At 47.0% G+C, this 27,990-nt stretch overlaps 1 long non-coding RNA gene across 1 annotated transcript in view; it reads left to right on the forward strand.

The window, feature by feature from the left end:
• Positions 1 to 27,990, forward strand: part of LOC139059032 (uncharacterized) — a 150,156-nt gene that overhangs the window by 86,596 nt on the left and 35,570 nt on the right. The gene's annotated exons all lie outside the window — the stretch shown is intronic.

Raw genomic sequence — 27,990 nt, forward strand, 5'->3', positions numbered from 1 at the left:
ATGGAAGTTCGCAGGGTTGCTTCCGATTCTGCAAGTGTATCAGGAACGCCAAATACACAATCAGGTTTGACCGGCGGCTTCTGTCCTCTCAATCAACTAAATTTTCCTGCTGCATGTGAAACAACTTTTCTATTTCCGCTAAGCCAATACCTTCGTTCAGGGAAGTCTTGTTTTTTAATTCTTTTACTTCGTCTTCTAGTCTTGTCAAACAAACCAAAGCTATATATCAATTTTTCTGTAGTCTCCTGGCAGTCTTTCAAGTGGGATATGTCAGCTTTAATCCATTTCTGACCTTCCACAAGCATTGCTAACATCTTCTCTACCGTAGGTCCTGGATTTTCCTCTACATCGCCACAAACTAACAGTTTGCAAACACAAGAACAGTCGCACGCCATGCATACGAAAGCGTGCGGGCATGGCACAACCAGGAATCTGTCATCACTTCTCAGGGAACTGCCAAGGTAGATGTACTGGTAGCGAAGGCTCCATAGACGCCCATTGGTCCAAAAAATGGCGGCTCGTGGGCACTCCAGCGCCCCCTGGATTTTGGGGAGCAAACTAGGCAAACGTGACGTAGAATGACGTCACGCATACGTATGCTTTTGGCGCGAATTATAAAGCGGTCTTTCTGTAGAATCCGCGTTTTCGAGCCCGTACCTCTCGAAGGTTGCTGCCTTTCAGCGCGCCCCAACCTTTGCCAGTCAAATGTGCTCGAGTTCCTGCTAGTTATGGCCTTGGTAATGTGCAATTGGGAACGCAATGAAAGTGACTGGTAAAGGAGGGGCAGCATAGAAAGGCAGCAACACTTCCAGACACTGGCGAAGCATGCATGATTCGTAGTGCAAATACTGGTGCTAGTACTTTTGAGAGCTTTTGAGTACAGCAAGGTATGATGCACAAAGCACTGGCTCAAGTGCACAGTTCGCAATAGAGTGTACGGTAAGTATGGTTTTCATAGTTTCATATTCATTGTTTATTGCAGCAACCAAACAAATACAGTCACAAAGCACACCCTTGGCACACAAACAAAAAATACATGTCACAGGCAGCACAAGCAGTATTGTTTAAGTTGGCTAATCATCTCAATAGTCACAGTGCAGATAGGAAAAAGCCCTGAAGTGCCACGAACGTTGTCAGTTAGGAAATTGAAAAGTATACAAAACAATGCTACGACAGCTTCAACTGAAGCAAACATAACATGACATAAGTAGGCGCATCAACACAGACCATAAAGCACACTGGGATTATTCTTCACATTTAATTTCTTCAGCTGAAAGAATATAGCAGGTGCGTTTACATCTGCAAGGCAATGTTAAAGCCAGCTTTAGCACCCTCAAACGTGCTCAACGTAGGAGCAAATACCATACATTGAGCCGGCGTACCATCTCCAGAGTACTTCTAGTCGTTAGCCGGATCAATTTGAAGTCAACAAAAGTACACATGAAGTACAGCGTACAGTGAAGTGCAAGGACATTCGCGGGGCAGTAAAGCATGTAATCAGAGTACTGTACGCTACAATATAGCCAGATAAAAGTCCAGCGGGAATCGGTGTAGCGTGACACCAATGGTACTATCCACGCTGTCGCAGTGTACCACGGAGCATCGTTTCTTCACATGCCGCAAGCTCATCTTGAAATGAAGCGCTAAGCGTTTCAAAAGAAGAGCGCGAAGCGTGCAAAGACGGAAAAAGACTTCGCACTGGCCGCACGCCGAAGGAAACGACAAAACCGAGAAAACTGCCGCAGCGGTGCAGCGGGCTGCAAATCTTACCGAACGGTGACAAAGAAGCGACGTGCAAGGACGACGAAAACTTCGCAAAAGGAGCATTTTGAGACCGGCGAGCTAAATTTATACGCTTTACCAGGCGCGCCATCGCAGACAGCTGGCGATAAGAAATCGCTTCGTAAGCTCCCGCCACTGTGGCCGTGTTAGCGGGGTATCGAAAAAAGGCCTGCAAAGACGCGCTGTAATGCACCGCACACTCATGAATAGGGGCAGGTCAAGAGTGTTGCAAAAATACAAAATTTGCCAGGTTTTAATAAAATGACTTACCTCTTTCATAAAACAAGGTGCTAATATATTTTTTCTTTTCTATTGGCAGATTACATTCCAATTTTGTAGCTTTATTATTTCTTTATATGAGTGTTTTGCCCCCCATCCTCTGGTTGTGCTGCAGTCGCGCTAAACCACTTTTCGGCCCAGCCTTCGCCACCACTTTAAATCCGCCTTGGAACTGCAACTAACCTGTAAGACGACAACGAAACGCATGGTGAGTGACCTGCGCCCAGCGCTTTCGCCGTGCCCACTGAAGTTCATCAGGAACGGTGCAGTCCTTATAGGGTAACTTGCTGGTGACGTCACAGGGCCACAGGTTGAAGTAAGGGGCGGGGCATCCTCGATGACTCCGCAGATTTCACTGCCCAGCGCGTCGGCGTCTTTAGCTGCACACACGGGTACCGGCGAGGCAGGGACCAGGGCGCTGTCTGTCGACAGCAACAACGCTTGCAGGACGACAACGAAACACATGACGAGTGACCTGCGCCCAGCGCTTTCGCCGTGCCCACTCTAATATAAATCATAAATGCGAGCTTCTAGCTCACACACGACAAAAGGGACAGAGCATCAAGTAAACCAGCGTTGCTGTACAAAAGGAATTACACATATAAGGGGTGATTCTTTTTAAGTATTACGGAATTTTATAAATCGCGCTTGTTGCAGATTTCGCAATTCTAGTGCATGAGCTGTATTATTAAGAGAGGCAAAGATTACTTGCAAGAGAAATGGAAACACATATTCAACTGATTAACAAAAATAAGTAATTAGATTCCTAATCAATTACTTTACGGCCCTTATGGCAATGTACGAATTGTAGCAGGTGAGTTTGCAAGGCGTATGCACTTGGAATGAATTTCCAGAATGACACACCAGTTCGGAGACATAGGCGATCCAACTAGCCTAAGAATGTTCTGTTATTACATCTGTGTTTTTTTTTACCACAACGCTGTTTTATGCATTGAAGCACAAAAGTAACTGGAACGCCCATGTATTTCGCCCCACACTTTGGGAAATGACATCTTCAAACTGGTGTCATTCGGGAGACTCATTTCAAGTGAAAACGTCTTACAAGCTCACCGGCTACAATTCGTTAATTGCCACGTGCGCCGTAAAGTAACTAATTAAAGGGTTAGTTGGAGAATTTTCGTTAATTAGTTGAATCTATGCATCGATTTATTGACCCCCCATGGTGGCGTAGTGGCTATATATGACGTTGCGCTATTGAGTCCGTTGGCGCGGGTCGAATCTCGGTGGCCGCATTTCGACGGGGGTTGAAATACGGAGACGCCCATGTGCCGTGCATTGGGTGCACGTTGGAGAACCCCTGGTCGTGAAAATTGACCAGGAGCCCCACACCATGGCGGGCGTCATAATAAGATCGTGGTTTTCAAACGTAAGACGGCAGGATTTTTTTCCATTAATGTCCGCCTCTTCAAATAATAATAATAATAATAATAATAATAATAATAATAATAATAATAATAATAATAATAATAATAATCTGCCACAGGCAACTATTAAAAATTCTGCAAAACATAAAAATTATCCTATATCAAGGTTTTGCCAGCACGAAACGTTTCGACAATATGCCTCACCATCTTATCCCTGTGCCTCATTATCACACTTGTGCGATCAAAGAAAACTTTGCCCCCGCATGGCATACGAGTAAACAATACATGTGACCTTTCGAGTGGCTACTGCCCTGTTCGAACAGCTTATTCAGGGTAATCGCAATTTAGACTATTCAAAAGAAGGCCCCACCCATAAGTTTCAATCTACAGATCAAGAGCCCAGAAAAGTTGAGACTGACGGCCAAATATAACTTGAGCAAATGTCAAACTGCTGAGTGAGCACCCTTCTAGGCCAGGAAGGTGGGCTGATGATAGTAGCAAAGAGACTTGGAGAAAAAGTTTCGTCGAGCAGATTCGTCATTTTGGTCTCACACATTGTTCCGAACTCGAGAGCAAATGATCAGCAGCACAAGCGTGCGTTGGTTACAGCGATGACCCCCTTAAAGAGCACCGCTGAAGACGAAGCTCAACATTTCGCGATTGTGGTGCTATTAAGCTTGGAAATAATTCAAAAACTCGAAATGGAAAGAGAGACATTCAGTGGAACGTGACGCGATTTTTTCACGCGACAACGTTTGGTCGGACAGTTGAAGGTCGAAGTTGTGCAGCATCAAGCGCGAAATACAGAGGTGCTAACAAAGTCTATAGCGCGAGCGGAAGCTGTAGGCACGAAGAATAATCGAGGGCTAAAACCACAAGGCTACATGTTAACCACTCGCATTATTGCTTTGTTCGCGGACTCTAAGGCATTCGCATAAATTCTGAGAATTAGCTCCTCACAGCATTGAAGTCATTTGCTAGAACTGCAGGGCAGAACACAGATAGCCTTAGCAGCAGGCGTGCCGGTATGACATCTACTATGGCGACGCACATGAAAGGCACACGCGCCGTGCCTTCTTGCGTGCTTGTTTGTACGCGCCACAGTATCGCTCCGAGACTCCGTGCATGCAGCCAGCCCGGATTGAAACACCAGCCGGTCGGTCTCGCGGCGATACAGTGCTTTCTTGGGGTCCACGAGAAATCAGGCTACATAGACGGTTGGTTCACGAATGCAGCACACACGACAGAACAAGGGAAGCGAAACATATCTGTGAACGCGAAAGGCAAAAGAAAGTATAGGAATCTATGTTTGTATGCTATTGTTTCGGGCTGTGGCGTTTGCGAAGGTTACTGTCGTTTTTTGTTATTGTTGAGGATTTTTTCTATCTCTCTTCTTGTTTTCACGTTTACAGAGCATCTTTGATGATTCTTAAGTGCGCTGTTCTGTGGTTGAGCGTTCCGGGGCCAAATGACCACATTTTGATGTTAGCTTCTTTTTATTTTCTTGCCGGCCGGCCGGGCAGCCGTAGTAGTGATAGTGCCTGTCAGGTAACGTGGTGTGTTTTTATTGTCGATAGTCTCGAGGGCCTGAAAATCGGGGGGGGGGGGGGGGGGCACGAGCACCGACATTATCGCAGGCACTTTGACCAGAAATCGCGAACTACGCCAGCGGATCGGTGTACGGATTCGCGGTGCGTTCCGAAGCAACACGGCGTCCTCGCCGGTCGGCGGCGCCACGGCGTCCCGGCCACGCTCGAGTTGCTCCGGCGGCGCCCGCTCGGGACGGTCCCGAGCCGGGCGGGGGCGATGACGTAAGCCCGCACACAGCGGAGATTCCCTCACACGACCGACGATCGATAACGGGACTCCGAGGGGCCATCCCGCTGGCGGAGGCCGCCCGCAAAGTGGTCTTCGTTCGACGACTCGATCACCGAAAGCATAGCTTGGCTTCTCATCTCTGCTTGGGACTTCCGTCTGTTGAAAGCCCCATATGGGACGCGATTTGAACGTCGAGAACGTGGAAAAACTTGCGGGCGCATAGCCTAAACGCTTTGCGTCAGTTCTGGATATGTGTATTTGAAGTAGTAGCTTAGCGCAAATAAAACCGCAGACACAAGGAAGACAGACAAGGACAAGCGCTACTCACAACTGATTAATGGAAGGAAGGATAGTGCGTTATACATATATCCTCTTGTCACGCATGCGCCTACCAAGCAGAAGTGAAGCCGGTACATGCACATCAAAGGCGGTTATATATATAACGCACTATCCTTCCTTCCATTAAACAGTTATGAGTAGCGCTTGTCCTTGTCTGTCTTCCTTGTGTGTGTGGTTTTATTTGCGCTAAGCTACTACTTCAAATATGGACGACAAACTAGCCCAACAGTCAACCCTCCTGGATATGTGAATTCATATTTGATTCATTTTCATTTGAATAGACTTGGAGGCAGGTTTCTCAAAAAGACATCTACAAGTAGTTTGAAATACATCAGCAGTACGGGCGCAAAGCGCAATTCAGCATTATCAATGTAGCGCGCTTACTAAAGTTTGTACCGCGCCACGTCGCCACTTGCAAGAAAGCTGTAACTACATAGGCAGCTGATGGCAGCATGTGCCACGTGTTTGTTCTGTTTCCCACAGAGATAAGATCAAAATTATGAGCTACCTTGGAGCACAAATACGTGTACGAGGAAGATTAGCAACAGACTGTCTGGGCCATGTACGGTTAAAGAAAAAAGAAAAAAAAAGCGCACAAGCTCGGTTCCAAGTTCGGTGGAGAGACAACATTTCGGCGCTCTCACGAGTGCTGCGGAGCAGAATACATAGCGGTAAGTTATTCCCCGTCTGTGGTTCCCGCGAAGCTGGCTGCTATTGCCGCGTTTTCGAAAAACAACTGCACACACTGCAGTTGCTGCGAAGCGCCACAAGGCGCGTCAAATGTTTTCACGGTATGCCTGGCTTCCTTCAGGGAAAGGTGACGAGAGCTTCCCAGTATTTTCTTACTAGTGTGAAAACTGATTACGTAATATCACCAATTACTCGTCCGCGACTCCGTTATCGTAGGATGAGCTGAGACGGGCAGAATGAGCACATAGCGATTCTAGCTGGGCGCTGAAACCGGGAAGTAAACGAGAAGACGAGGGGACGATAAGGACCCGGCGACGAATGATGCAAACAGGAATTGTTGGCGTAGTGTTAAGAGATCGAAGTACGATAGTAAGGATTAGGCATAGAGCGTGTGTGGTTCGTGTGCACCCTAGGATTAACCTTCACCTTGGTGGCATTGTCGATGCAGTAGTGAAATATTTGATTCAACAGCTGTGGGGCACTTGAGGGTGAATGAGAAGTTATCAGAGTCACTTTCGGTGAATAAATGACATTAAAAAAAACTCATTTGTTGACAACATTCCGCTAGTTGGGAGCAGAAAATATCGCTCGCAAATAACCTTCCCACTGCGATTAACGAAAAGAGTAAGTAAATAAACAATGATTTGACAAATATTTCTGAATTAAACACATTCGAAGCTTTACCGCTCGCAGAATGTTTTAAAGTTGAGCACCATGAAATATGAAATAATTGTTAGCCAGAAGTAAGTGCTGAATGTGCTGTTTATACATATATTGTAGTTTGAAAATATTGTAAGACACGGCATGCGTAGCCTGCGAAAAAAATGTTTACATTTAGACAATTGAGAGCGATGGGAGTTTATGGTAGGAGTTTAGTAGCGCGCCCTTTGTAAAGAAGTAAACAAATTAACGCATCTTAGAGAGCACGACTGAGTGCACTGACAACCAAATACAATGACAGGATTATGCGTGTAGCAGCTAAAGGTCCCAGTCTTTAATTATGCGTATATCCAGAGTATGCGTTCTTCAAAAATAACTCCTAGGTATTTGACAGTCTGTATTCTCGCTAACACCGAGAAGTTGAACATGAGCAGGTCGAACGATGAGGAAAAGAGATAAGCGCGGACTCTTAGGTTAGTAGCACGCATGTGCGGTGGAGGGAAAGGCAATGGGAAATTCCTCGGCCTAAGGAGGTTCGTTTCCCAGAGTTCAGAGATTCGGGAAAGGCGTTTGTGGAAGTAGGCCGACGACGGTAACATTGAAGCACGGTTATGCGTTGTCATCGGCAGCCAACGATCCTAAAAGTCGACGCGTGTCTTCGCTAGCACCTTGTTGCCACGAAGATGTGCTCAGTGACGGAGACAGAAAGGCCCTCAGCCGGGAATATTTCAAGCCGCCCTGCTGGGAACGCAGCCACGAACTTGCCACCCGGCACCGACGCGCTGTCGGGAAGAGGCGTGTTCTCCTTTTTTTCGGAAACCGCGCCTGCTGAACGCACGCGCGCCTCGGCGTTGTTTTATTTTCTCGCTCTCTGAAAGCGCGCTGCCGCGAAGTGCACAGCCATCTTGTCCGGGCCGCCGTCTTCCCGGCGCGCGCATCGATCGGCGCCTGCTCCCGGCGGGACGTCCCGGCGGCGCCGACCATCGATCGCGCGGCGCCCCCCGCGCGGGCGCCGTTGGCCGGGGGGGGGGGGGGGGGAGGGCTTCTGACGCACCGCCGTGCTCCCGAATAAGTCAGTCACGATGGCGGACGCATTAGTAGCGACTTTGTGATCTTGGAAAAGGTGCGCGAACGGACGGGACCGCAATAAGGGAGCTGAAATACAGACACAGCGCTGATTCCCAATCAAGGATATGTATATATATACGCGCCACATGATGTTTGCGTCATAGTGTCATGACGCCGGGGACGGTCATGACATTGAAGACGTTCCACCTATCTACACACACGTGTGTCAATTTCAGTACAGAAATACCAGCGTCACTAAAAGCAATTATAAGTGCAAGACTGCCCGTTGAATCAATCAAAAAGAATAATTTCCGCATCAATCAACACAATTGCTGGCTGGTTTACGCAGTCGAAAGTTGTTTTTTACTTGCTATAGGTGGCACATAGGAAGATGCTTCCATTTTGAAATTTTCTTTGTCGAAAAAATTCACGAACCCTTTCGAGCAACGGTGTCGACGAAAAAAGGACTCGTGGCAATTTACACCGCGGCTCTTCCGTTTGTAAGGACCCTCTTCGCATTCTACTGAGGTAGCCAAATGTGCAGGACACGTTGCCGGGCTGTTTGGTGCACGACTTCAGCGCGAAGCCGCAGCGGGAGCCTCGGGGGTCCGACGGGAGCAGCGCCGACGTGACGCACGCCACCCGCGCGCACCGACGTCGTTCTCCTCTGCGTTCACCGAACAACGCTCTCGGCTCAAGCTAGAGTTTTTCTGTTTCTTGTATCGCATGTGTACTTCCTCAATACAGAGACATGTACGTTTAAATGCCCATGTACATTCATTCATTAAATAATTTAATATACACTGTTATCTGAAGACCTAGCAGGAGGCCCGGCAATAAAATACAAGAATATAGAACAAGAACACAATTTTAATGCATTTAAAGGACTAACAAAACAAACAAACAAAGACTAACAGAATCCACGTCATTGACGTCCCAAGAAAGGGAGGATACTTGGTAGGTTCACACGTCAACAGAGAGTCACCTTGAAAGTTACAGCAGTTTGCATGTATCCGCAAAATGCAGAGGATCGATGACCGAAAATTTCTTTCGGGGTGTGACGGAATGTCGCTCCCTTAGGGCGCTAGAATGCGGTCAAAAGGGAAAGAGAAAAGGATGCATAGAAAGGCAGGGAGGTTAACCAGAGGTAGTTAAGGTTGGCTACCCTACACAGGTGGAAGAGCTAAGGGGGATGAAAAGCGAAAGAGAGTGGAAGGGGGAGATATAGAGAAAGAGAGACGAGCACGAACAAACCGCGTACACTATAAAGCGGTAGGGGGTGGCGTTCTTTAAGTCTATCGTGAATCCCCGTAGACCGAAGGAACCTTAATAACGCGCGCGAGAGAGATATAAACTTTAATAAAAGAACAATCAGAATAATCGGTAATGGTCGGGGCCCCTAATCCAGGGCTCCGTTGGCTCTTGCCATCTTCTCAGCTCTCTGGATCAGCTTGAGCTGGTCGTTGAGGGTCGAGATGGACAGCAGTGCCTAGGCCTTCAGCGCGGATGTTTTTTGGGAGCACTGACCTAAAGCTTTGAGTTCTGATAGTGGACAATTGTCACACTGGTCCAGTACTTTGCACAACACTTGTCTCTGGGCACTATATCGTGGGCAGACACATGCGGTCAAAGAACATGCGACTACTTGTGTTATTGTGGCTGCTGTGACTCACCTCGAAGGTGTGCAGATTGACTCAGGTGATTTAGACCGAGTTTTTAAAAAAAGTCGTAGTTTTGCCCGAAAAGCGAAGCACTGGTTGAGATAACAAATTAGTGAACAGCTATACGAAGTAAGGATAGTAGCTTTATCGCCCGTATGAACTTGCAAACATAGGCATAATATATACTCGCGGACACGAAGAAAAGCTACGCACCCACCGTGGTTGCTCAGCGGCTATAGTGTTGGGCTGCTGAGCACGAGATCGCGGGATCAAATCCCGCCCATGGCGACCACATATCGATGAAGGTGACGTGCGGAAACACCCGTGTAGTTCATTTAGGTGCACGTTAAAGAGCCTGAGTGCAGCGGTGGCGTAGAGGTAGAACACCCGCCTCGCATGCAAGAGGTCCGTGGTTCGAATCCCGGTGCCGCGCAATTTTCCACCAGACTAAAAAAAAGTCCGCGTGTTGATAAAATTGCATAAAGAGGCCTGGAGTGTGGCCTGATACCCGGTGACCAGAACCGGAAACGCACTCCCTCACCAGAGCAAGATTGGCCACCCTGGTGCAGTTCTTGGCCACAACCTCCTATATGAACACAATAACCAAACCCCGGCCCTCAGTCCCCAGCAGCTGCGACTGACCACGGCGGCGGTCAGACCTGCGACGCAGCAGAGGGTGCTAGGAATCCCTGGCTCCGGACAGGCCGCCATTAGAATATGAACCCGGCAACGTTTAACGCTAGAACGTTATCTAGTGAGGCGAGTCTAGCAGTGCTACTAGGAGGAAATAGAGGGCAGTAAATGGGCTATAATAGGGCTCAGTGAAGTTAGGAGGCCGAAAGAAGCGTATACAGTGCTAAAAAGCGGGCACGTCCTGTGCTACCGGGGCTTAGCGGAGAGACGAGAACTAGGAGTCGGATTCCTGATTAATAAGAATATAGCTGGTAACATACAGGAATTCTATAGAATTAACGACAGGGTCGCAGGTGTTGTTGTGAAACTTAATAAGAGGTACAAAATGAAGATTGTACAGATCTACGCCCCTACATCCAGTCATGATGACCAGGAAGTCTAAAGCTTCTATGAAGACGTGAAATCGGCGATGGGTAGAGTGAAAACCAAATACACTATTCTGATGGGCGACTTCAATACCAAGGTAGGCAAGAAGCAGGCTGGAGACAAGGCAGTGGGGGAATATGGCATAGGCACTAGGAATAGCAGGGGAGAGTTATTAGTAGAGTTTGCGGAACAGAATATTATGCGGATAATGAATACCTTCTTCCGCAAGCGGGATAGCCGAAAGTGGACATGGAGGGGCCCGAACGGCGAGACTAGAAATGAAATAGACCTCATACTCTGCGCTAACTCTGGCATCATACAAGATGTGGACGTGCTCAGCAAGGTGCGCTGCAGTGACCATAGGATGGCAAGAACTCGAATTATCTTAGACCTGAGGAGGGAACGGAAGAAACTGGTACATAAGAAGCCGATCAAGGAGTTAGCGGTAAGAGGGAAAATAGAGGAATTCCAGATCAAGCTGCAGAACAGGTATTCGGCTTTAACTCAAGAAGAGGACCGTAGTGTTGAAGCAATGAATGACAATCTCGTGGGCATCATTAAGGAGTGTGCAACAGAAGTCGGTGGTAACTCCGTTAGACAGGATACCAGTAAGCTATCGCACGAGACGAAAGATCTGATCAAGAAACGCCAATGTATGAAAGCCTCTAACCCTACAGCTAGAATAGAACTGGCAGAACTTTCGAAGTTAATCAATAAGCGTAAGACAGCTGACATAAGGAAGTATAATATGGATGGAATTAAACATGCTCTCCGGAACGGAGGAAGCCTAAAAGCAGTGAAAAAGAAACTAGGAATTGGCAAGAATCAGATGCATGCGTTAAGAGACAAAGCCGGCAATATCATTACTAATATGGATGAGATAGTTCAAGTCGCTGACGAGTTCCATAGATATTTATACAGTGCCAGTGGCACTCACGACGATAATGGAAGAGAGAATAGTCTAGAGGAATTCGAAATCCCACAGGTAACGCCGGTAGAAGTAAAGAACGCCTTGGGAGCTATGCAAAGGGGGAAGGCAGCTGGGGAGGATCAGGTAACAACAGACTGGTTGAAGGGTGGTGGGCAGATTGTTCTAGAGAAACTGACCACCCTGTATACGCAATGCCTCATGACCTCGAGCGTACCGGAATCTTGGAAGAACGCTAACATAATCCTAATCCATAAGAAAGGCGACGCCAAAGACTTGAAAAATTATAGACCGATCAGCTTACTGTCCGTTGCCTACAAAGTATTTACTAAGATAATCGCAAATAGAATCAGGAGCACCTTAGACTTCTGTCAAGCAAAGGACCAGGCAGGATTCCGTAAAGGCTACTCAACAATAGACCATATCCGCACTATCAATCAGGTGATAGAGAAATGTGCGCAATATAACCAACCCTTATATATAGCTTTCATTGATTACGAGAAAGCGTTTGATTCTGTCGAAACCTCAGCAGTCATGGAGGCATTACGGAATCAGGGTGTAGACGAGCCGTATGTAAAAATACTGACAGATATCTATAGCGGTTCCACAGCCACCATAGTCCTCCATAAAGAAAGCAACAAAATCCCAATAAAGGAAGGCGTCAGGCCGGGAGATACGATCTCTCCAATGCTATTCACAGCATGTTTACAGGAAGTATTCCGAAACCTGGATTGGGAAGAATTGGGGATAAAAGTTAATGGAGAATGCCTGAGTAATTTGCGATTCGCTGATGATATTGCCTTGCTTAGTAACTCAGGGGACCAATTGCAATGCATGCTCACTGACCTGGAGAGGCAAAGCAGAAGAGTGGTACTGCAGTAAAACACGTTGTGGGGCTAGTTGGCGCATAGCTTTCAATAGGTGAAGCGCTAATAGTGACGGCACACAAGAAGAAATACAGACAGGACAAGGCGCTTCCTGTCTGTATTTCCTTGTGTGCCTTGTCCTGTCTGTATTTCTTCTTGTGTGCCGTCACTATTGGCACTTCACCTATTGAAAACAGAAGAATAGGTCTAAAAATTAATCTGCAGAAAGCTAAAGTAATGTTTAACAGTCTCGGATGAGAACAACAATTTACAATAGGTAGTGAGGCACTGGAAGTGGTAAGGGAATACATCTACTTAGGGCACGTAGTGACGGCGGATCCGGATCATGAGACGGAAATAATCAGAAGAATAAGAATGGGCTGGGGGGCGTTTGGCAGGCATTGTCAGATCATGAACAGCAGGTTGCCATTATCCCTCAAGAGAAAAGTGTATAACAGCTGTGTCTTACCAGTATTCACGTACGGGGCAGAAACCTGGAGGCTTACGAAAAGGGTTTTACTTAAATTGAGGACGACGCAACGAGCTACGGAAAGAAGAATGATGGATGTAACGTTCAGGGATAAGAAAAGAGCAGATTGGGTGAGGGAACAAACGCGAGTTAATTACATCTTAGTTGAAATCAAGAAAAAGAAATGGCCATGGGCAGGACATGTAATGAGGAGGGAAGATAACCGATGGTCATTAAGGGTTACGGACTGGATTCCAAGGGAAGGGAAGCGTAGCAGGGGGCGGCAGAAAGTTATGTGGGCGGATGAGATTATTAAGTTTGCAGGGACGGCATGGCCCCAATTAGTACATGACCGGGATTGTTGGAGAAGTATGGGAGAGGCCTTTGCCCTGCAGTGGGCGTAACCAGGCTGATGATGCCGATGATAAAGAACCCCAGGTGGTCGAAATTTCCGGAGTCCTCCACTATAGTAGAAGACTCCGAAAGGCACGCCGTATACGGCGTGCCTTATAATCAGAGAGAGCTTTTGCCAGTAAAATCCCATAACTTAATTTTTTAAGGGAAACTACGGGCACTGTTACGAACTTTCACCGCTGCACCACGATTACGACTTTGTGGTCCCGTAGCGCTCGTCACCCGTTTCGTGACAGAGCGTTGGTAGCGAAGACTCCGAGCCTGGCGTCGATGAGAATAACAAAAGGGACTTTATACATTATATACAGGTTATCATACAGGACATGAACGGGTCGGCACTGGGGCCGAGTGCTCACAACAAACGCGACTGTTCTCGCACGGCGACGTCCGGCGAAAACGCGTGACACATCTCACCCCAGTCGGGAGCGACACTGTCTCCCGGTGGGTCGGCGGATCCTGTTTTCGAGGCGGCCTCCTCGCCGCTTTATAATCCCCGAGAACCATTGTCACTCAAACGGCCCAATACAAAGTCAGCACACGACGGTCGTCCGAGGGGTCCAACCAGCGACCGCGCTGGCCACCCGGTTCAAAGTTCGCGCGCGCGGTGACCTCCAGGCAAAGGGAGGTGCGGCGCCGGGCTGTCTGGCACACGCGGACACGTCCAAACATGCGGCTCGCCGAGGCTTCTCCCGCAGGATCCCGCTGCCTGACGGCTCAGCATCTTGACTTGTGAAGGGAGAATTAGGGCGCTCGCAGGATAGATTCTGCATCTTGCAGATTCGGAATCCGGGCTTGTGGTGATGGCACAACAGCACGTGGCTGCTGCACATGTGTTACTGCGCCAAGTAGCCCGGCAGCGTTTGACAGCGCTTTTCCACGTAGTGCTTTTCCACGCAGTCTTCCACGTGCGACAGTTTCCTGTTTCCCCAGACGCGGAAAGGAAAAATAGGAAAATAAGTAAACATTTAAACTCAGTGGTGTGTTCTGTCTTATTTAACCGTTGCTAATAAGATGTTTATGCTTTCTCTTCCCCAGGCTAAACTAACGTCGTTTAAAACGCAGAGCTCTTTAGAAGCGCTCTCACTTGGGTGGCGCTTTGCCTCCGTAGCTTTCACTTCATGGCCACAGAAAGTTGCCTGCATGTATAACTAAATTAACAAGCATGATGTCAAGCGCGCACAAGCCAGCATGAACATATCTCACACGATGACAGCTGAAACTCGCTGTCAAAACACACGCAGGAGCAGCGAGCGAACTCACCATCGTACATCCGCTCGCACGAACGCGAACTACGCCGCGAAAACACAGCGCAGCGTGGACTTTAACCCATTAAAGACCGGTTTCTTTTTTTCTTGCTATCTTGAAATAAATGTAATATATTAACTTACCTGTACACTAATAATTCACATGCAAAAAGTTATTACTCTTCCCTAATTGGTTTTTGAAATATAGCCCGTGACCATATGGTCACGCTGGGCCCTTACGCTACAGCAAAATACGCGAAGTGAAAAACATTTATTTCAAGCCATGAAACGTCACAAAAAACATACATAGCGAATAGTCGAGCCCTTATTTAGTGTGATATGGTTTAAATCATGGAATACACATGCCGACGTCATACTTGGTGCGTTTTTGGTGCACCGCATTGTTGCAGTTATCTCATGCACACCTCCACCTCTTGCCATTAGGTATTGCTGCAACAAAGTGGGCGACTTGGTCATACCCTAATAATAATAATATATGGGGTTTTACGTGCCAAAACCACTTTCTGATTATGAGGCACGCCGTAGTGGGGGACTCCGGAAATTTTGACCACCTGGGGTTCTTTAACGTGCACCTAAATCTAAGTACACGGGTGTTTTCGCATTTCGCCCCCATCGAAATGCGGCCGCCATGGCCGGGATTCGATCCCGCGACCTCGTGCTCAGCAGCCTAACACCATAGCCACTGAGCAACCACGGCGGGTTTGGTCATACCCTGTACCAGTCAGGACATCACCAGTCTTTGGGATTCTGCGTTCACCAGGTCCTCTAGGTTTATTGTCCCATCGCATCAGGTAGCTTTGCGCAATTTGAATGCGGAATGCCACCTGCTTGACATTGAACCCTGTGCTACGAATTAGCGTCCAAGTGTTGCTGATGGATACATCACAGTCATGTGAAAATCTGCCACCACCCCGTCTTGCCACGGATTGCAAACCTGTAGGCACCTACATTTGCATCCATCTGGTCCATACATCCCATAAATCTTGTACTGAGCAACAGTGTTTGGACGGGCCTCCTTGATTCGCTTCTTCTGAACACGAGAGTACCTGTCTACAGATGACATTGGCTTTACGCCGTGAATGGTGCTTACGCTCGTTACTACAGAATTGTCCATCCAGCGGACCACAATTATCCCATTGTCGCTCAGCACGGGCTCTTCGTGCTCGCGAGGTTGGCGCTTGACGAGTTCTGGTCCAGTGATAGGGCATTCTTTGGGAACACGGTTTTGCTTCACTGGTGCCCGTGCCTTCGTAGATCTGTGCCTTGAGATGCCTGAGTAGCTGCATGCTTGTGAATAAATTATCAAAATAGAAAAAAGAAAGGAAGGTAGTGCGTCTCTGCTGCGAGTTCATCCACGATTTGAAGTGGCGCCGCTGCTTTTCCGAAATCCTTTTCATATTTTTGAGATGTTCCGAGATCCCCTTCTTGCCTTGATACCCTTTGAAGTTTACAAGGTATCCGTTCTTGGCATTTAGCCGCCATACTTTATGCCCGAAGCGGATAGGCTTTCCGCGTATGAACTGTTTCCAGTCATGACGACCATAATACTCAATCATACTTTCGTCATAGCTCAGGTGACGCACAGGTTGAAAGTGCTCCAGAAACCTTGTTTTCAATAGTGCCATCAATGGGCGCAACTTCGCCAACTTGTCACTAAGTCTTAGGCTTGCATTTCGCTCCATGCAGGAATCACATTATCTGTATGAAGCTGCTTCTTCGCATAGCATTCTCGGCCATTGTGTTGCACATATCCGTGCCGCTGTCCGGATAGCGCTTTTTCTCTGGCAAGCAGTTATAGCCGGAAAAACAGTACTCCAACAAAACTTATCTTAATTCTTCTTTGGTAACCTTTCGATCAGGCATATTCAAAATAACGTTCTTGTTTGTTCGACTAGCAGCTCCACGACGGCTTCGTCAAAAGAGAGCTCGAACAACTCAACAGCTGAAAAGTCCCTGTAAGCAGCAAAGTTTGGGTCGGGAGAAATGCCAAGGCTTTTCTGGAGATCACCCTTCGTCCACTTAGGAGTGGATTATTTCTCAGGAATGGCCGCATCAACTGCAGCAGAAGAAACCTCTGATGTTCTGTTACTTTGCCCGCCGGGGTCGTTGTGGTCAGACTCGCATCCACCAATGCGGCGTCCGTCAGAGAAAACAGCTTCAGCGCCGGCTCATAGCTGCCGCCCACTTAGATTGTCAATGAGCCTGTCTGAGTCTTCATCAACCGAGTGTTCATCCGAATAGGTGCTAGCCTCTGGCAGCTCGATATAAATTACTGACACATACTCATCTTCCTCTTCGAGTATTTTCACTATTTCTTCCAACTTCTACCTATGCAGACAATTAAATAACAAATAACCACTGCGGAAATGTTCCAGCAGCCGTGCAAGAGATGAGAACGCAATTTAAAAAAAAATAGGAAGTTCGGTATCCTAAAGGCCCAGCGTGACCATATGGCAACGCACAAGATAACGTGCTCGTTCATGGATAAATCAAATATAATTCTTTCCCAAATGCTCATCGAAGGTCACATATTCAAAGAGCAATATGGAGGTAACGATATCCGACTATTGCTTAAGCAAGTAGTGAAAAAAAAAACACTTAACCCTTGGAGCCATGCATCCCGACGCTACTCGCAGAGCAACACTTATTCCCGATTTTGCGAGGGGCTCCCACAAAACGACTGACAGCTGTTGATACTTGGTATCCATAAAGGGGACTCTAATCTGTCAATCGGCATGTCAAAGGCGATTTCGGTGCCATTTTGTTAATTTTATATAATTGAAATCCACTGTGCAGACTAACGTGACCATATGGCCACGCTGGTCTTTAATGGGTTAAATCCGTCGCACATGGCTTTCAAGATACAGTGGCCCGTAGTAGAACGCGTTCCTCCCCTCTTTCTACCCTCTCCCCCCGAAGCCTTGCGCGCTGCGGAAGGCGGCGCGCTTTCTCCCAACTTTCAGCCGTTGCGTGAGCGAGATTGAGCCGCAATCGCTAAAGTAGTGCCACGCTTTGAAGAATGCCGCCTCCTCCTCGCGCGCTCTGGCCGAGGCCGCCGCCGCATCGGTATTGGCCTAATAGCATCACGTGGGCCCTCGCGCCGTGCATCAGCGCCATTTTTGCTCGAGAAGCGTCTACGGAGTGGCGATCGAAGAGTGCATGTTGCCGCCGTTGCTACGCTCGAGCAGTGTAGGCGGCGCCACGGTCGAGGAGGGTGTGTGAAAGGGAGGAGAAACGAGGAGGAGTGAAGGCGGAGGAGGAGAGCGTCGCTACTTGACGAAGTTTAGGAGGCTTTAGCGATCGCCGGCTCATCCTCGCACGCTTTCACTCGCACATACAGCACACGGCGCGCGGCGACGATTTCATCTCCCGTGGACTTTATACGGAACCTCACGGCGACGTCGAGGGAAGGGCTGGAGGGTCCGCATAACTGCTCTCGCAATAAAACGGGCGCCCTTGAATGGAGGGGGGCGAATGTCGTAGCGCCGCCGCGGCAGATTCTTTGCTGCTGGAGAAATCCTCCACTGGCCTTCGGCTCTTCCTTCGCACAGGCATCGTGAACTGGGGCCATCGATGTCCGCCGTCCCAGCTAGGCCGCCTCCGAATATCATCACACCCCTAACTAACAGTGACAAAGGATTTAATGAATTTGCAAACGTTTTAACGTCCTCAAACATAACTTTTTCTGACAAGGCGTTCCATAGCGCGATAGCGTGGGGTAAAAAACAAATGCTGAAAAATTGCTATCTCAAGATTATGAGCGTGCCGGGTGGGTTCGTGATAAACGGGGGTGCAAATATGTATCAAGCGGCTGGTATTAAACTGAATTGAGTAAAGTAAAAACAAACATTTCATTCTAGCAAGTTATCTAAAAACAGAATGATAGTTTTTCTTAGGTTAGGAAACCATGTTATGCACGCGTATTTTCGCCGCAGCTTCACAAGCTTTCTTACTTGAGACGTAAAGGTTCTTAGTTTGTGTCGAATAAACCAAAGTTTGTCGAGGCAGAGGAACAATGTTTCTTTAATGTGACTGGACCACGTAATCTGAAATAGCCAACCCAAGAATTGCACTCGATAATTTGGCCGGGGCAGTAGACGCTCGTTTAATTTATAGTTAAATGACAGTGCATCTTTCTTATTAGTGAGCCGAAGGAAGACATGTTTAATGTCATTTAATTCCGGACTTGGCACCACCTGAAGAAAACATTATGATTACTATGTAAGCGCTATTAGCCTCGAAATGAAGTGGCAGTTTCAAAGAGAAGGCAGTCAATGTAAATAACCTGCTGCCTGGCTATCTCATTTCATTTATTTATTTTATGAAAGTGCCCAAGAACCGCTTTACGCCTTAGTACTGGCGCACCTGTGTTACACGAAGAACATAAAGCCCAGTTGTAGATTGTTGTAGACGTAGTTGCAGATCGGCCTTGGGGGGGCAAGTGCTGCCGCCGGTAAAATAGGCGCGAGCGGGCCTGGTGCTCGGCCATTGTGGGACATTGGGGGTGCCACGTGGGAAATGACCGCCATGGGTGCGGCCCAAGCATGACTTTTTTCTTTGTGCTCGGGAGGGTTTCGACGGGAATCTATGGCGCAGGCTCCTTTCCCACCCCCGAAGAAAGCCGAACGCCATGCAGCCAGGGTGTGGCCATCTCAGAACGGCGGTGGGAATCGAACCCGCAGCCGAGGCGGGCGCTCTACAACCAGCCCCGTCAATATCACCTATGTACATCAAGAACAGGAGAGGCACGGGGACAACAGAGGATATCGGGAGGACCCCGGATGAGCAGCCCTGTACCCGAACAAAGTGAAATCGGTTACAAAAGTAGGAATGCAATTTGGCGAAAGGTAAAGGAAGACCAATATTCAGAAGTATAAATGTCGTAACGGCAGTCGCGGTTCATGTGGTTAGCGCGGTCAAATGCGGTATACTGAAATCTAAAAATACGGCAATTTGTTTGCCTCTATCTGTAATGCTAGAGCCCATTTATGAATTGTAGTAACTAGTTGTGTGATGTTAGACAAACCTTTCTAAAGCCGAGAGGGATATGAGAAATATCTTTATTTTTGTAAAAAATAGGCTAAATCATTAAAAAGCACATGTTTCATGCGTTTGGAAAAGGCGGATGTTAAATAAATGGGTCGGCAATTTGAAGTATTCAATCAATGGCATTTATTAAACTAGAGCACTCCGACATTAGAGATAGGAGCAGTCATTTGGAACAAAACGTTCGGTGAAATATAAGCAGGTGGCTCTTATTGGTTCGGCAAAGCGGCTCATAAATGAATTTGGCCTTTTTATCTAGGCCAACGAAAATTTTAGTTCTCAGGCAAAGCATCATATAAGGACGCGTTCGTAGCTCATAATTTTGCATGAAAAGTGGGCTTGGCGGCACCGCGATCGCATCTGTCTTTGTTCTTCACACAGGCGATGCTACTTTCATGTTCCGTGCGAACTCAGACCAAGCACAGCGTTAGCACGGTACCTACCGCAGGGAGTATTGAAAGACTACGGTTCTGCGGACTCTGATGCAACGTTGGTTTCGGACCACTTGTGCTTCCAGACATGGACTGCAACAAGGAAAGCCAAGAACACAGAATGTCTTTATTCATATGAAGTATTTTTTGCGAAGTTCAGGTGTTTTCCCTCCGTCCATTCATCGATCCTCCTCCTCCGTCGTGATGCCAGCGTGGTTTTATTTATTTACTATACTGTCGCTCTCGATCGAGAGTATAACAGGTCGGTATATTGAGCGTGCATTGTAAAAATGAGAATATCTCTCTCTCTCTCTACACACACACACACACACACACACACACACACACACACACACACACACATATATATATATATATATATATATATATATATATATATATATATATATATATATATATATATATATGATACTTTTTACATACACACATATACATAGAAATATGCAATTACAACGTGCATATTCAGCACATATTTGCGCGGATGATTTGAAACACTCTATACAGTAACACATATGACGGGAAAACGTTCGCTGAGTAGTACGTATTCTTAATTTAAACAAAGAACAAGGAAGTGCATGATAAAATATAACACGCCCATAAAAGAAAAAAAAAAGAATACGGTTCTTCTTTCTTTATATTTTTGTTATGTTGCGTTTGTATCTTGATGACTGCTTTTTGAATCAGCTCAGTTATTGCTTGGGTTTTCCTTTTCACTGCAAATGTCCCCCTGAAGTAATGCCCTTGTGGCGCTGCCGGTACTTGTATAAATAACATAGACAGGAATTAGGGACATTTCGTTCAGTTCTCTTTTTTCCCCACCGCGTGGCGCATCGACATTAAAGAATTCGAAATTCGCGACATGGCGTATGCCATGACGCACAACACAATAAAAGGAAGCACACGCTGACGCTGTCCGGCGCGATCGCGAATCAACTGAGCGCCTACTCGACGCTGGTTTCGTTCGCCCAGCCGGCCGAACCGGCATGCCTTGCGCGCCTTCACCACTGGGGATACTCTTGACGTCACAAGTTCGCTCGGCTGCTTGGCTGGGTTTGGCTTCGTTTTTGTGCTTATTTTCTTAATTAATATTATTTCCGAATTTGCGGAACAGTTCTACTATCAGACGCGTGACAGGGGGGTCTCGGGAACCTAAATATTCCATTACGTTGAAATGGTAAAAAATCGCCGGAGTTGCCCTTTAAGGCATTACTTCGAGGGGCGGTGAAAGACATCAACGTTGCTGAGGTACACCGCATCCGCAGGTAACGGAATCCCCGCGACAGTGGTACGTAAGAGAAAAAGAATATTTAAAAATGTTACGGCAGAACTGATCTCATGATGACTGTCGATAGTAATGCGATTAGCCCCGAGAAAGCGGGGTCAACTCTAGGCAGCTGCTGTAAGCCCTCGTAAATATGTCGGACTACCATCGTTGAGGCAGTAAGGTCGTGCTGTGTGGCAAAGGATGCTAGTCTCCTTCCCCTGGAGCACTCGAGTCAGCGCGTCCAGCACTTGCAGTGCGCTACGAGCAGCCGGAGCGTATATGTTTGTAGTAGACGCAAGACATTCGTGAGTGACTTTAGCATAGCAATCACTTGTGAATCCTTGTCTCGCATGTGGTCAACTGCAGCGAGATTCAGGTGGCGAGTCATGTGCTGTGCCTCTGGTGCATGGCATGTTTCGGCAGTGCTGGCCACAGCTCACTTGATGAACCATGAATAGCATGGCCGCTTTTTTCGCTTACATTCGAGCTCTTATTAGAGACAGATGGAACAGGAGGCGGCCTTGCCGGACGAGGCAGCTCCCTTGAACTGGAAGAGGATTTCGTAGACTTTCATTTCCGATATCACCTTATCGAAGCAGAAGCATCTCAGTGTGATGATCCGTTTCTGGCCATTCCTTTTTTCAAGATTTTCTGCTCTTTCTTTAGGCGTAGACAATCTTTTGAGGATACGGCGTGCGAGCCTTGACAATTTGTGCACTTCAGCTCCGTTGCACGGCAAGTGTCAGTGTCGTGTTGTTCGGAACACCGTGGGCATATCGTTGAATTTCCGCAGACAGCACTCACGTGTCTAATTCTTTGACACCTTCTGCACTGAAGTTGTTTGGGTACGAAAGGCCGCACCACATACCGAAAGTGGCCGGACTTTTACATGTGATGGTAGGCAGTCGCCTTTAAAGACGAGCCTTACACAGGATGAATTGCCAAGGTGCCGAGCTTACAGTAAGGCAACACTAGTTGTCGAAGGTTTCATTGAAATTGGCAGGTCGCTGTCGCTAATCGATGCGTCAATATCATAAACAACACCAGCCGTGGTTTCGTTGTCCTGCGGAATGAGGTAGTGGACATTGATGCTGCCCAAGAGCTTTACTGCCATCAAAGCATCGATTGCGCTTCGGTTGTGGACATCAATAGCCAGGACGTTCTTTCGATTAATAATTCTGATATCCTTGATTTCTCCTGGGACAAGAACCTCTGAGAAACGGAAACCGCTTGTCGATTAAAGCGGTTGAGGTTGTCGGCAGGTGTGTCCGGCACAAAAGGAACTGTGTGCGCCGATGGCCTTCGCTGTGACATGACAGTTGACTTACTTGACGAAGACCGTCCGCTGACGTTTCTTCCCTTGGCCTTCCGCTGTACCTCTCTCTAGAAGCCTACTTCATCATCTGAGGCGGCATCGCTTGAGCACGCATACAACAGTGTCCTCGCTGTCAGCTTGAATTCGAGGGCAGTTTCTCTTCCTCGGGCCGGTTCCTGCCGAAGTAGACACGTCGCGTCGGCGTTCTGCCGACTCCACTTCCATTGCCGTGGCAATGGGAGTGGCATGGTCAAGACGATGGGCAATACGAGAACAAGGTAAACGTGCTAGCTGACGTTTCGACAAGTGTACTTTGTCTTTTTCAAGGCCACTTGTCGAAACCTTGGCTCCCGCCTTCAGAAGTGTTTCATGAAGAGGACAATTGGACAAAGTTTGCCCACGATGGCATGAATGCGTGATTGCGACTGCCTGAAAACGACGCCATGACAGCGGTGGCAGGACATAATCACTGCTGAATGACGAATGCACAATTACGATAGAATCACGAAAACGGATTGACGTCGATGGAACGACGAAGGCAGTATGATGACGACGGCACGACAATTATCAATCAATCAATCAATCTAAAATTTGTAAAGACCTCGGGCTATTGATGCCACGTTGAATTTGTAAGGCTTTGTCGCGGCCTTCTGCCCATGGTCGGTGCGCTAATGTGTGGCTACAAAACTTGCTATGGTTTCTGAAAAGAAAATAAACTGTAGGAAGTAAGCCTCTGTTCTCTCTTCTGTCACCTCTGCGACAGAAGACCAGGCACGTAACCAAGGGGGGGCCCGGGGGAGGGCGCCCCCGCCCCCGAAATCAAGTGGCATACCCCCCTTATCCGCCCAAGGCAGCACTCCTCAGAAACATTCCTAAAGCGTCGACAAATCAATCTACTCGGCGATCAACATTTTGCTGCCTTTTATAGCGAAAGCAGTGTATGACTTGTGGGGTTCTCCTCCCGTACTCTTGGGACAAAGGAACGACAACACAGTCCTGCAAACAATCACAAGGGCATTTATTGCACCTTTCATAGATCAATGCCTGCTAGCCGAGTTGCTATCCACAAAACATGCCGATGGGCGCGCGACAAATCTAGAAGTCCGACTCACCGCGACTGCATAGCGAGCGAATATGTTCGCCCCATGCTGGATCCCAACGCCTGGTCGTTCGTGCGTACTGTCACGCGAACGGTGGCGCATTCCAAGGCGGCCACGCGAGACGGTCTCGCAGAAGCATGGGTCGGCGCACGCGCGGCACGGCACGTCCGTCCCGCTTGCTGTCCCGTCCCAAAGAGAGCGCGCCTTCCTTTCGGCGCCCAAGTAACCTCGCCTGTCGGCGGCGTTAGCAGCGCAACACTCGCGCCATCTCTCGCACTGCGCCCCAACCACATCCACCGCCGCGGGCATCACGCAGGCCACGCGGCGAAGCCGGATTACAGGAGACGCACTATGCGGGAAAAAACATCAGGGGACGCGCGAGAGTCGCGCATCCCCACAGACTATATAACTTCCGTAGTTTATTTTCGACGTCCGTTCACAGAAAAAATCATGTGGGCCTATCCTGGTGACAGTGCAGAAATGGTCCAACATCAATGGCACATACCCCTGTGGACTCGGTAACCTATAACGCGCCCTTCGATATTTTCGGGATGGGCCGACGTGTGGGGAGTTAATGTGTGCTTCACCTCCACCGCGGGTGGGCCCGGCATTGCACTACCTTCGGTATGGACCCACGCGAGGGGAGCGCTTAACGCCTGCTTTACCCCGCCACAGGTGGGCCCGGTATTGGAATTTCTTCAGGCCGACCCGCCGCGGATGTGAAACACTTTGTTTTTCGTTTGAGAGCTCTGACTGTTGTCAGCTTTCGCTGCCATTCCATCTTCACGGAGTGGAATAGTTGTCAATTTCTTCACTCCTTTTGGATGGCCGTATAGTTATCGGCATCGACTGGGGTGTGGAGGCCAGTTTTGTCATTGATTCGGTGCCCACGCCATTAACTCAATATGAATTCAGTTGTCGCTATCTATTGCAGCAGGCAGGGCGTAGTTTATTGTTTTAATTGTAATATTTTATTTTATTTATAATGCCCAGCACAATTTTTATGTCACCATCTATTCAACGATCACGGGCATCCTTGTTGCTTCGTTAGTTCTACCTTCTCTATTTAGACTGATCCAGGGGCCAGGAAAGGGATTTGGTTCATAGTCGGCTGGTCTGTATGCTCGTGGAATAAGTTATGGCCGGAGAAAATGCCAGTTCCGTGGAACTTTTTGTTTTGATTCATTATTTCCTCGAGTGAAAGCTCGCCGCGACGCTGACAGATCCTCGGAACCATATTTATTTATTTATTATTTATTTACAAATACTGCAGCCCAGAAGGGCTATTGCAGGAGTGGGTGAATACAAATGCGAGAAAGAAAATCATTATACAAAGGAAGCATACGTGAGTAACATGACTAAGGGGAGCATTCAATGGCATCCCCAAATTCTCTATGTGGTAAACAACGGATGGAACCAGGCAGGTCATTCCAGAGTTCAATTGTACGAGGAAAAAAACTATATTTAAAAGTGTTGGTGCGAGCAAAAAAGACGGATAAGTTTAAGTCATTGCTGTTTCTCGTGATTAGGGGCTTTGCACGGGCCAGATATGTCTTAGGGGAAGCATAATGTGGAGAGTAAAATAGAGAGTGTAGAAGTTTCAGAGAATTAATGTGACGACGGTGGGAAAGAGGGGTTAAACCAAGCATATTCAGATGAGATGACGGTGAAAACATTCTATCATATCGGCGGTATATGAAACGAACCGCCTTTTTCTGAACAGATTCAATTTTGTGGATGTCCGAAATTTTGTAAGGGTTCCATATGGCAGACGCATATTCAAGAATAGGTCTTACAAGTGTTTTGTATGTGATGAGTTTAGTTTCTTTGGGGGCAGCACGTAGAGTTCGGGTTAGATAACCAAGTTTTTTTAGTCCTTTGTTGCAAGTTGTTAGAATATGTTCTGACCAGGATAATCTTGGAGTGAAAAGGAGGCCTAAATACTTATATTCATATGCGCGCTGCAGAAAAGTAGATTTATAGGAGTAGTTGAAATATGAGCAATTAGCATGCTTGTGAAAGGACATGGCGACTGTTTTCTTGAAGTTAATGTTCATTTGCCAGAGTTTGCACCATTCACAAAAACTTATAAAAGATTGATTCAGAGTGTTATGATCGTTAGGTGAGGAAATGACATTGTAGAGAACGCAGTCGTCAGCGTAAAGCCGAATTTTTACTGAAACAGAGCTTGGAATGTCGTTAATGTAAAGCAAAAAAAGCAATGGCCCTAAAATAGAACCTTGGGGCACACCGGAAGATACTGATGCGTCAGGAGAGTTGAATGAATTAAAAGAAACATACTGTGAACGATCATAAAGAAAACTACGGATCCAGTCAACGAGAAGAGGGTTATTAAGGATAGAGCTTAGTTTATGTAATAGTTTAGGATGTGGTACAGTATCAAATGCTTTGGAGAAATCAATGAAGAGTGCATCTAATTGATGACCTAAATAAAGAGCAGAAGCGATGTCATGTGTAAATTCAGTTAATTGAGTCACTGTGCTAAAACCACTAGGAAATCCATGCTGAGCGCTGCATAAAATATTATTAGACTCGAGAAAAGTGATAATGTGTTTATAAATTATGTGTTCAAGGAGTTTGCATGCATGAGAAGTTAACGAAATGGGTCTATAATTTAGTAGAGATTGTTTCTGCCCAGATTTGAACAATGGAATGACTCTAGCCCGTTTCCATGAACAAGGAACTGTACAAGTGGATACAGATTTCTCAAAAATCATGGTGAGGTATTGCCACGTCCAGAGCGCATAACGATGAAGGAACACATTGTTGACATTGTCTGGACTGCAGCCTTTTTTGGTGTCAAGATTTAAAATAAGGTTCAGGACTCCTTGCTTACATATTGTAACATTGTTAATTGCACGGGACATGTTAGTTGTCGTGGAGTAGGGAGGAATTACGCCATTGTCCTGTGTGAATACAGACTGAAAATATTCATTGAATGCTTTAGCAATAGGTCCAGGATCGCTTACTTCGGAATCATCTAATAGAAATGTCTGGGTGGTGTTCTTTATTGGCGAAATTGAGCTCCAAAATTTTCGTGGGTTATTTTTAACTAAGTTAGGTAGAGCGAACTGATAATAAAAGTTCTTAGCTGCGTCCATTTTTTGACGGAGTTCTTCCTTCATAAAGCGGAACTGGACATTTGTTTCGGCATTCATGTGGCGCTTCCGACGTGCTCTGGCTACTCGACGCTTCAAATGCAGTATTTCCCTTGTCATCCAAGGAAGATCTAGATTTTTCTTTTTTGTTTTCAATGGCACATAGCGCTCTATGCAAGTATGGACAATGTTTTCGAAATGGGATACTATAGCATTGATATCACTGGTAGTGCATAACTGGGAGAATCTGTCGAATGAAATGCTTAATGTATCAAGTATGGACGTATCATCTGCATGATTATAATCGTAAAAACTGGTATATTCATAGTGGCGCCTTGAAACTGAAAAATTAATAGTAGTAATAACAGCTTTGTGATCGGAAATACCTTCCGTAATCTCACACTCAAAGCCACTCGTAAAGAGCGGTGCACTTAGGAAAATCAAATCTAGTATGGAGGACTCTCTAGTAGGGTTAGATACAATTTGTTTCAATCCAAGGGATAGTGTAAATTCAAGCAACTCTCTAGAAAGAGGGACGTTATCACCAGTTATCGATAATGAAGCCCACGAAACGTTAGGTACATTGAAGTCCCCCATGCAGATTAAATTTGATTAGCCAAAACCGTGCTCTTGGATGAACGCGTTAAGGATCATTATTTCATTTGAGGTATGTCTGGGAGGACGATAAAACACACCAATGATTACATTTGTTTTACCAATGTGCACCTTACACCAGACCGTCTCGATTTCAAGTGGGGATTGTAGTACAGAAAACTGTAGATCAGAGCGCAAAAACAAGGCAACGCCTCCGCCTCTGCCCGCATTCCTGTCTACTCTTATGACGTTATATCCTGGGGGAGTTACCTTGCAGTCAAGGATGTCGCTATGCAACCAGGTCTCAGTAACACCGATAACATGTGGGGAATACATGTGGGAACCCATACCTCCATAATACATACATACATGGGAATACATGTGGGAACCCATACCTCCGATATGGGTTAGATAAGG

The sequence above is a fragment of the Dermacentor albipictus genome, chromosome 4, assembly GCF_038994185.2.
Source record: "Dermacentor albipictus isolate Rhodes 1998 colony chromosome 4, USDA_Dalb.pri_finalv2, whole genome shotgun sequence".
NCBI classification, from domain to species: Eukaryota; Metazoa; Arthropoda; class Arachnida; order Ixodida; family Ixodidae; genus Dermacentor; species Dermacentor albipictus.